At 46.2% G+C, this 7,564-nt stretch overlaps 1 long non-coding RNA gene across 1 annotated transcript in view; it reads right to left on the reverse strand.

Annotated features, from left to right (window-relative positions):
- Positions 1 to 6,644, reverse strand: part of LOC134552988 (uncharacterized) — a 39,461-nt gene extending 32,817 nt beyond the window's left edge. Inside the window, exon 1 of the long non-coding RNA XR_010081001.1 lies at positions 6,466 to 6,644. This is a non-coding gene — a long non-coding RNA (uncharacterized LOC134552988). The remainder of the gene's footprint in view (positions 1 to 6,465) is intronic.
- Positions 6,645 to 7,564: the final 920 nt, after the last annotated feature.

The raw sequence follows: 7,564 nt of genomic DNA on the forward strand, positions 1-7,564 counted from the left end.
CCCAAAGCAGTCCCAAGACTCCCTTGCACCCATTTGCAGAGAAAACAAAAGACCCTGAACACTGACTGCTCATTGATTTGCATTTCTGCTCCTGGAGCCTGCCAGCTTGTCTGCCCCTTGAGTGGGAAGACAGGCAAGGGTTTTATTATTTTCCACTTACTGCTTGATGCACCTGCTGCAGGGGCCATGGGCAGACGATGGAGCACACGCTGAGCACCACTGAGCTCTGATGTCCCTCAGCACAGTGTCAGGCTCTGTGTCTGTTCCCAGTCCCTTTAGTGTCATTCTCTCAGAGACAGCCCTCGCTCAGCACGTTTCAGATGTCCAGCAAACACTGAACACCTACAGCAGGGCTGATATTGCCCTCACTGAACCTAAATCTCTGCCAGGCATCAAAGCCCTGCCATGGGATGGCTGCCACTGCAGCTGTGCTGTTCTGACCCAGCTCATGAGGGCTGAGTGGGCTCAAAGGCACCTTCCCATTTCCCTGTCCTGGGACACTCAGCAGCCAGGCCACTGCCAAGCATGGTTTAGCTTTAGTTTGAGCATTCATCATCCAGCTGGGCCTGTCCTTCCCTCCTGGCATGGCAGAGCTGTGCCCACGTGCCCTGCCCCCTGTCCCCGGGCACTGCCATCCCTCAGCAGCCAGGACTGCTGGAGTCCCACCTCTCCCAGCACTTCTCCCTGGACCTGCATCACCAACCAGGTACCAAAATGCAGCACTGGGGCTGTGATTGGTCTTCCAATGACCATCTCAGCACTTCAGCAGTTTTCAGACTGCTGCTAATTGCTGCTAATGCGTGGAGAGTGCAGCCCAGCTGCATACACAGCCAGGGGACAGAGGGCAATGCCTCCACTGCGGGTCCTAAATTTATCTCGCTTTTTAAAGCAAGGTCTGAACCTCCAAGGTTTTGACTTCTTCAGATTCCCTTGTTATGAAGTTATGAGAAAACATTTGTGGTCGGGTGATTTCCTTTTGCCCTAGACAGCTGTCAAGAGCAGCAGAATGGCCCAAGGCAAAATGTGATGTGGGTGTAAGGAGTGTCTTAAGCCAGTAAGTTAAAGCGACGGGTTAGAAAGCCTGGGGAAAAAATGAGCCAATAATTGCTGAAAATCTTCCTATTCTGCTACGTTTATTTAGTCAAATTCAGTGGCCCCTCTCCAGGCCTTCAGCCTTCTCCATGCCTTGGAAAAAGAACCTTATTAATAATTTTGCTTCTGTTGTTTAATTATCCTGAACATCAGCAGAGCAGATCAACGCTTGGCTCTTGCACACAAATCCCAGCCCTCTCAGGCTGCAGCATCCCAGCAGCTCCCACTCCATGGACAGCAGAGGCCAAAGTACTGAAAGTATTTGCTGCCCTTATGTTGTTTGGAGTAAAGAGGGATTAAAAATGACACCCTGCCAGGGCTGCTGGAAGACTCATTTGATGAGTAGTCTCCATCGAGAATGGATGAAAACTCTCTACCAAATGTTAAAGGAAAAGGAGGTGGAAAAATGGATTAGCAACTCAGAGACAATCACCACAGATCGTGTTTGTTCTTTTTGAAAAAAAAATTCAGTTTTAATGAACACATGCACATCTCATCTCCAAAAAAAATATTACCAACTGAGGGAAAATCTGTTTGAACAGTCACTACTTTTAGTGGTATTTGGGGAGGAGAGGGATGTTGGCTGCCAAATTGCAAAGTTGGGGGACAACAGGAAAGGAGGGAAGGGGCATTCAGAGTTAACCCAACATTTTTGCCAGCAGCAGTGCCAGTGCAGAGTGCCTGGCTCCGGGCAGAGCTCCATCCCTCGCTGTGCACAAACATGAACCCACACAGTGTCAAAGTGCCTGTGTTTGGATTGACAGTGGCCGTGGTTCAGAGCTGCCCTGGAGGCCTGGGCAGTGCCTGCCCACACGAGATGGGGCTTCAGTTTATTATTATTATTATTTATAACAAGAGCAGATTCACTTTTTTATGTCTACATAAGGACTCTTAAAATTCAGCTTTTGGTTCCCTGCTAAATGACTGTGCACTGACCTGTCTCTCTTTGGGGGCCTCAGTCTGAGTCTTTCGTGAGGCATTCACTGAATAAGGCTGCTTGGTTATCAGGTAATATTTTATACCAAGGCTGAATCTTTTTTTAATAGGCAGTCTTCTATTGATTCATGCAGCCAGCAATGGTGACTAAGAGAGTTGTGAATCATTGACACCTGTTGGGTTTGAGGTTTCTTTTCACTCTTTACAACCTCTTCCTTCTGCTTCCCTTAAACACACACTTTTTTTCTACCTTTTCTTTTTTAATACAAAGGAATAAAACAAGAAGGCTACTTTCTGGCAATATCTCCACAATTGTAGTAAAATTAATACCTTAATACATGTCATACGTGCAGCTATTTTGGACTTGTCTGCAAATCCCCACAGCCATCCTATTTACCTTCATTTTTTTTTAATCAGAGAGGATATATGAGGTGAAGCCAAGCATATGGGCTACAAGAAAACAGTGTCTGACTCATGACAGCCACTCAAAATTCAGCTATTCCTTGGCCACTTTATACATGTACATATACAATACCCTGCCTAGAAAAGATTCATCTTTACCTTTAGCAGGGGTCTCACCCTTTGATGACCCTTTAGGAGCTGTGCATGGCAGGCAATGAAATCCCAGACCTCCCTCTCCCTGGGGAGCCTCCCTGGCCCTTCAAACCAGCTCTGCTGCTCTCACCTTCCCTAATCACCCTCCTGCCCAAGGAGATTATGAGCATCAGGCATGAAGCCACGGCCTCGTTAAATCAAACCTGACTTTTACTGTTGGTGTCAGTGGGGCCAGGGGTTCATTACGGGCCCTGTTTCCCAGGCCTGGCTAAGGACAGACAGCTCCACCTGGGATAAAGCTGGGTGATTCCAGGATTTAATTCATTAGTGGGTCATGATTCCACACTACTGATTGCTTCTGTGGAACTGTAAGACAAATAAAACCTAAACATTTGAAATTCAAGATCTAAAGCCACTCAGACCAAAATGACTATTTCTTTTTTTTTTTTTACTGCTTTATCCTTTTCCCTCACTATCCACCTTTAAAATCTTTTCCCCTTGGAGCCTGTCAAAGCTGCCTCCCCAGGGCTCTCCCCTATTGTGTCTGTCCTCATGCAGTCCCTTTGTAATAGCCAAGCTGTGCAGTTGATGCTCAGGCTGAATTAGAAAGCAGGTCTGTGTCTGATCTGCAAACATACCTCCAGCCTTATTTCCCTTCTCTTAATGTATTCCAGTCTATGCCTCATAGTTAAAACCTTCAATTCTGCCACTCTCTCCTTTTTACATGCCTGTTTTATTTGCACAGTCATTTCACAGTCCAGTTGTTCTTTCTGGTCAGGTGGCCTATAAAATATTTCTATTACCAGTTTACTCTCTGAAACATCTCCAACTGCAGCCCATAATGACACAGCAGCCCCATTCCAGTCTCTCTCAGATCCCCACTTTCAAAGGCTAATAAATCCTTTTCCTTCTCAAATAGCTCTCTCTCCTCTCATTCCTTTCTCTTGCTCCCCAAACAATCTAAACAATCTCTACTCTTTAATGTTAATACCTCTGTTATCTTCTAAGGAAACTACAGCTCCATCCATACCCATTTCCCAATGGGCAATGCCCACGAGCACAGCCCAGCTCCTGGTATCCTATGATTGTTCTCCTCCTTCTCCGATTCCCTGCACAAATAAAACCTTGTCCTGACCCCATCTGGGAGTGGCACCTCGCTGTTCCTGAGCTGGACAAGCAGGGCTGGTTCTTATTTCTGTCCATCACCAACTGCTTCCAATTTGTCTGGAAGGGATGATCTGGTTAGAGGCAGGGATTTCTACTTTTTAATGCATTTCTTCCACTGTAAATACATTTAACTGACTTCCCCACTCCTATTCCATAGATTACCCTTCCATCTGCAGTGTGCTGGGAAGATGAACCCAGTGCTCAGGATTGAAACTGTCCTTGAGGTTTTCACTCTGCACCTTGACCTCCAAAGCCTAAAATTCCTCCGGCTGCATTTCCTTAGCACACATTTCTTCCTCCTCCTCCTCCTCCTCCTGTGCAAACCCTGTGCAAGGACCCTGCAGCACTGACCCTGAGCTGTGCCCTGCCCTCCTGTTTGGCCTGCCAGGAGCTCCACATGGGGTGAGCTCAGCAAGGTTTTCTAAGGCAGCCAAATGAGGCACAGAGCTTCCCAAATGGAGCCCAGAACGCCCCTGGAAGCTGGGCTGTCCATATTCTTTTGTCATCACTGATATGTGAAACCATGGGAAGCAGCAAATCCCCTCACACTGGGGAAAAAGAGGAGCCAGGAGTGGCTTAGGGTTTGCTCTCATGTGCCAAGGTGTTTTTAAGCATCAAGCCAAAATTTGAGGAAATTTACTCTACACTAAACTTAACTATGTTGAAAAGGAAATTTGGCCTCAAAATTATTTGGTCCTAAGGTGATTGTAAAATGGGATTTAAATGTATTTAAATGATCTCGAGAAGAGCTTGGGAGAGATGCAGAGGGATAGAGCCAGCACAGTTCACAGCACCCAGCAATCCACCCTGCTTCCTGCTCCAACTTCTCATTTGCCAAAAAGGAAGAGAAAAGCAATTTCCTTCCTTTTCTCTTCTGCAGCCCTGTGACTGGAGTCTCCAAAGAGCCCTGTGGGGCTCCCTGCAATCCAGGGAATCAGCTGCATTCGGCACCACAGGAAAGCTCTGCTAAGGCAATGGGTGTTACTGATACAGGCACCCACACCCACCACTGTCACAGCACACACACCCAACCAAGCAGCCAAGTGTCCCCAGCGAGCCTCTGACACTTCTAGAAAGCACAAAACCCGAGTGATACTCCAGGATCTTGAGGAGCATGGCCCTGCAGGAGATGTCTGTGACACCCTTGGCTGGAGCAGCTGCTCTCCACTGGAATTAGCAGCCTCTTGGCCCACTTGTGAGCAGTTGGGAACATCCAGAGCACATCTCTTCCTGTAAATCTTGGGAAAACTCCCCTTGTGGTTTCCCCATCCCCGGTGTTGACACATGTCCTTGGGCCTTAGAGCAGTTGGACTTGGTCTTAACTGGGTCAGACGGATCCCACTTCTGCCCCAAGTCCATTAGTGTAACACTTTAGTCTCTCCTCTTGCAACTTCCAGTTGACATTCCTAAAATTCTGGGAATCTGTTTTCCCTGTAAGCCCTGAAAAAAGGCTTGGAAGAAATTTAGAAATTTCAGTAGAAGTTGTCTTAGGACAAGGACTGATCTGTGCCTCCCACGGGTGCGTATCTTGCATTAGGGGTCAAATACAAGACTGGGAGTTAAGAGCTGTTAAGGGTTTGATCCTGACACTGATTTTATATGTGACCAAACCAAATCAATTTTACCTCTTTAGCTACAACTTCTGTCATCTGGCAAACTGACTACTAAAGATAATCCACACCCACACATTTTCTGATATCGAATTTGCTGACAATCATGCAGTACTCTCAGGTAGAAAGGTGAGTTTATCAGCACTTATCTTGTCACCCAATAAAGTAAAATTATTAAAATGTGTTTCTTCTGTCCCAAACAGAAGTTTCTGCTGTCGTTTACAAGAACAGAGGCAATGCACCAGGAGAGGCCATGGAGCTGCAGTGCCCTACAGCGTCCCCACAGCTGTGTGTGACACGAGGAGGTGAACCCGGGCTGTTCCAGGACACACCGTGCCCTTTCCCAGCTCACTGCACAGCCTGACTCCATTCCAGAGCACTGAACCACAGCTCAGCTGCTGCAAGGAGTCGTCCCAGGACACTGCCAGGAGGAGGTGCAGGGCTGAGCATCTCTGCCCACTCCGTGCCCTGCCCTTTGCCCTTCTCCTGTGCAAAGGGTGCAGTTCACTGAAAAGCACAGCACACTCCTGCTGGGCAGGGATTCTGTGCAGGGACCCCAGCATTTATGGAACACAGGATATAGACACAGCTTTACTGGGTAAATGATCCAGTCAAACAAGGTAAATCAACAATGAGGGAGAGGATGAGAAAATTATATTGACTGTAATGTTTACAAACACTCGTCACTTTCCAACTCAGTGATGAATTGGTAATAGTTTTGCTGGAAGAAAAGATCCCTCTTGCTTTAAAGACAGCTATTTGATGAGACACGAGGGAGGCAATTAAACATTTAATTCAGTTTGACCTGCTCTGTCATTACAGCTCTTTGTTTTCCATCCCTTTCTTTTCCTCTGACCTTTAGGATGCAGTACTTGGTGGGTTGTCTTTATTTTTTTTTTATTATTATTTTTTTTATTTTTTGACCAGGTCAAATCAAACAGATCCTGTTTCCCAAAGATAACATGAACACAGAATATTAATGCAGCTTCCCCCTATTGTGTCCCTGTGCCTCCCTTCCCCCTGTGCCCCCAGCCCACGCCCCACACACCCCCTGCCTCACACTCATTTGCACAAAAGCACACCGAGTCCCCTCTCAGCAGCCCACCTTGAACAAAACACTCCAGGACTCTCGAAACAGCAGAAGTGCTAATCAAGCAGGGCCCTGTGCTCTGTGCTTCTGCAGTGGTTGCCTGGCATAGAAATGGGCTGTCTGGCCGCAGCTATGAGGTAACGTCTGGCTTTTTTGCCAAGCTGCAGAACTAGTCAGACACTCCCTGGAACAACATTTCTTCAGGAAAAAAAAAAAAAAGGAAAAAAAAAAAAAGTTAGGCAAGAAATGATCTTCCAGAAACTTCCCTGCATCTTTTTGTGTGCGGGGATTTTTTTTTTTTTTTTTTCTTTTTGGAAAAGTTATATAACCAAATTACTTAGAATGCAATGGGTTTCATCAGCTGATTTTTGGGCAGTAATCTTATGAAACTGATTTCTCACACTTACTAGGCAAACTGGAAATTTGGAAAGGGGAAAGAACACACATACTCAAAATATATACACACACAGATGTACCCCACTCTTTTTCCTGCAACACTGTCTAGATCCACCAGCTATTTTTGGATGCAACCTGAAATAGAGCAATACAAATTCAAGCAAGGCAGCGCTAACCTGCATCTGCAGCATCTTTTTTGCAGCGCCAGTGATTAATCTAATTAACTACTTAGAGGAATTTTTTCACACTGCAGCAGCAGCAGCAGCCCTTCTATTTCTTGTATAAATTCCTTATTTACCGATGTTGCATAGTATCCTTGATTCAGTGTATTCTCCTTTTTATAACAGCACTGACAATCTGATTTTTTTTTCCTGAAGGGCAGAAAATACACAGTTCATTTTTCTGCAGTGAAGGTTGAGGAACAATCCGAACTGCAGAGACACGGCTGCTGCTTTGCAGGTTCAAGCTAACAACACCTCTTGTATTAAACACTGTCTACGAGCATCAGTCAGAAATTCAGATTATCTCAAGGTGATACACTTGGAAGAGTTAATTCCTGAGAAGCAGCAGCTTTGGAGAGGTGCAGGAAGGAATGTCTTGTCCTCAGGGTAGGAGCAGCCAATGGAGCCGGGTGCCGGTGATGTAATGCCTCAAACCTGGTGCATCATTGGTTCCACAGATATTAGACTTGATACGATTTTGGAGAGTTTGGCGAGAG

The sequence above is a fragment of the Prinia subflava genome, chromosome 8 (genome assembly GCF_021018805.1).
Source record: "Prinia subflava isolate CZ2003 ecotype Zambia chromosome 8, Cam_Psub_1.2, whole genome shotgun sequence".
Taxonomy (NCBI): Eukaryota; Metazoa; Chordata; class Aves; order Passeriformes; family Cisticolidae; genus Prinia; species Prinia subflava.